We start from the raw sequence: 3,487 nt of genomic DNA on the forward strand, positions 1-3,487 counted from the left end.
TTAAGAGTGATAGGTAATAATGAATTATGTTATGAGTGTAAATTATTCTCATTTTTGGCATATCTTAGTGTATTTCTTGCTGTGTGTTTCTAACCAAAGATAAGTGAGCTTATTGATCATAAACATGTCATCATATCAGGACAATAATAATTTTACATCAATGTCTCAAAACAAAAAACTTTACATACATGTCTTCACACACATATCAGAAAACATTAGTCAAAGCTAGCTGTTGAAAACTCTGCTTTTGGAAAATGCGTCTTAATTTGAACATGTGCATAATTACATATAAAATTATAGAAACATGTATACGAAGTTAACATGTCTTTGCTAGTACCCATGGCTTACTTTTACTGATGATTTGAACCCACATAGTCCACTGCTTGAGTCACGACTTCGTGTTCTTCTTTTCCATAATATGAAAAATACTCGTACCATTATAAATTTTACTTAATTTAATATACTTAGTCTTGTTAACACACTTTAAGGATATTTGACAAACGAAAAGTATAACATAGAAATTTAAATTAACTATTATACATCTTTTATATTTTTTTATGTATTAATTATGTTAAAAGAATCAAATTTTATTACTTTTCTTTAATAAATATGTGTAATATATTCTTTAATTATTCATTTTTTTTTGTATAATTGGTATATGTTTTACAAATATCTACAACTTTATATCTTTGGCTTTCAATATATCTGCTAATTTTTATAAACAGTATACAAGTAGAAAATAAGAGATTAGTTATTATCAATGGAGAGCATTTACTAGAAATGTATGTGTTGTCATGCATGATGATCCTTTGAAAAAAGTTGCTGATAAGAAAACAAACATACAGTAAAAGAAAAATCCTACTTCTGACATCTTTTGCGACTTTATAAAAAAATATAAATAAATAATGATTAAAAATTTTGCTAATAAACTATAATTCAAATGGCATAATCCTCTCATACTCAATTAAGAGGTTGCGGATTCGAGTTTCCTATTTTTGGTAAAAGAAAAATAATTAAAAATTTTAATTTATTTTAAATTATTTTAATATTTAAATGAGTAAAATTTTAAAATATACATTATTTTTGAAAATATTAAAACATAAAAATTTAATTTTTTATTTAAAATTTAGGTATTTATACTTTAAGGCTACGTATAAGTAGCTTCTTTTGTTAGATGTTTCTTCTGATCATCGACATGTATAGTTTTATGGATATTGCCCATTTATTTGATACTCGCGCGAATATAATTCAGCCTAAAGGTTTGGTGTATAATTGGAGGGGTGATTCGGATGACCCTATCAATTTTAATAAGAATGGTAGATAACGTGAGATTCGTGGGATAATTTCTTTCTGAAATTTTGGGCCAACAATATTTTATCTGAAAAAAAAAAATAGCAGTATTTAAGGTGGGTCGGATCGGATCTAATATCATAGATCTGATCCGCACATTTGCGGATCGGGTATCGGATATATCCGCAAAACACAAAAATATTTTTAAAAGTTTATTTTTATTAAAAAAATATCAATAAAATTCATTTTTTCTATTCTTTTAAATATGTTTACTCTTAAAATAATATTAAACATACTTTTCTTAAATAATAAATTAAAATAATATAGCATATACGATAATTATTATTTATTAGTTGAAATAAAACATAAAAAGAATATTTACTTATTTATTTTTTTATTTTTGCGCAGATATGCGGATACCAACACAAAATCCGCAATCCGATCCGATCCGGATCCATATCCGCAATTTTCGGATCAGATTCGGATAAATACCGCAGATATGCGGATCGGATCCGATCCATGAACACCCCTAGAAAAAAACATTTAATTTGTGGTAGGTTGAATATTGGAATAGCTATTTAATTATTCACTACTAAAAAAAATTATTTTAGCATTTATTTATTTTATTTTTAACAACAATAAAAATAATTGCTAATATATTTATTAGGAATTAGATATTAGTCATCTTATATTAGAGGGAAGCTCTCATAAAGACGCTTAAAACGTCTTTTTGTAAACACGCTTACATTTCGCATTATTATTGGACGTATTAATGAATCATTTATTTTAAATTTCTTAACAAATTAGAATAAAATCGATTTTTTTATAATAATAACAATAAATCCATTTTTTAGAGATTTAATTGTATTTTTAAATTTTTAGGAATTTAAATATCCACAAAACAACAAATCAGGAATATATTTGTCTTTTTATCAAAAAATTGAAAGATATTCGGTTTAGATTGTGTAATTTGATCGGATCAAATCGAGTCTAATAATTATAATGCAAACAATTAGGTTTATTATTATTGCTATAATAAACTAATTTTGTTCTGGTTTATTAAAAAATAAATTATTAATCAGTTTAATAAAAATGTCCAATAATAATATAACACATGTAAACGTCTTTAAAAAAAAGACATTTTTAGTATCTTTATTAAAGTAGTCCCTATTTTATTACTAAAAAAGTTTAGCAATAATTATATAATTATCGATAATTTTTTAATTATTACAAAAAATATATAATTAGAGAAAGGTAGGATAATTATTTGACAATTGATAATAATTAATCTCTTAAAAATTAAAATTGACATTATATTTTAATTTTAATTATTATTAAATCTAATGTGTTGCAAATAGCAAAGTTTACTGCCACGGTAATGGCCAACAGTACTAAATATACAGTATCATTTAAAGTGGGAATCAGCCGCCATTAGCAGGTGTCCGTGGAATTGACCCGTTCATTTTGTTTACAAATTGCATCAAAGATTTTTTTTTTTCAAGGAAATACATGCATGATATCACGAAATATTCTTTATTCCCAAGAGTAAAGACATAAAAACCTCGCCACTTAATTAAGAGATATAATATAGTAGTTAATAATAACTAGGTTACACCTTTAAGTTTGCATCAACGAGCTAAATTTAAACTTACTATTACTATATATATATAATCTAAATAACTAGGTATATATTAAAATCAGATATTAGTATAAAATAAATATTAAAAAAAAGTTAAATTAAATATATTTATACACAAATTATATATATATAATTTAACTTATTTTTAATATGTATTTTATACTAATGTCTAATTTTAATGACTGATTTTAATATGTGTCTCGGCATCACTTGATCACTCTTGTAATAATTGTTGATGTCAATCATTCCAATGAAAACCGCAGAATTAAAACATATATATAATTTGTTGCTGATGTGGTTTGGGATTTGATCAATTTGAGTATTCAAATAGATTTTAATTTTTTTTAATAAAAAGAGTAACTTATATTGATAAAACACGTTATATATGTAATGAAATTAAACATGTTATATATTATTACGCATATAAGGTTTTGACGATTGAATTGGATAGGTTTAGAAATGAGATCCAATAACCTCTTTCAAGTTATTTCAATTTTTGGTGATTTTCAGTTTTGATGAATATAGTTAGCGGCTTTGATATATGGAACTATTGAAAAA

The sequence above is a fragment of the Arachis duranensis genome, chromosome 4, assembly GCF_000817695.3.
Source record: "Arachis duranensis cultivar V14167 chromosome 4, aradu.V14167.gnm2.J7QH, whole genome shotgun sequence".
Lineage (NCBI taxonomy): Eukaryota > Viridiplantae > Streptophyta > Magnoliopsida > Fabales > Fabaceae > Arachis > Arachis duranensis.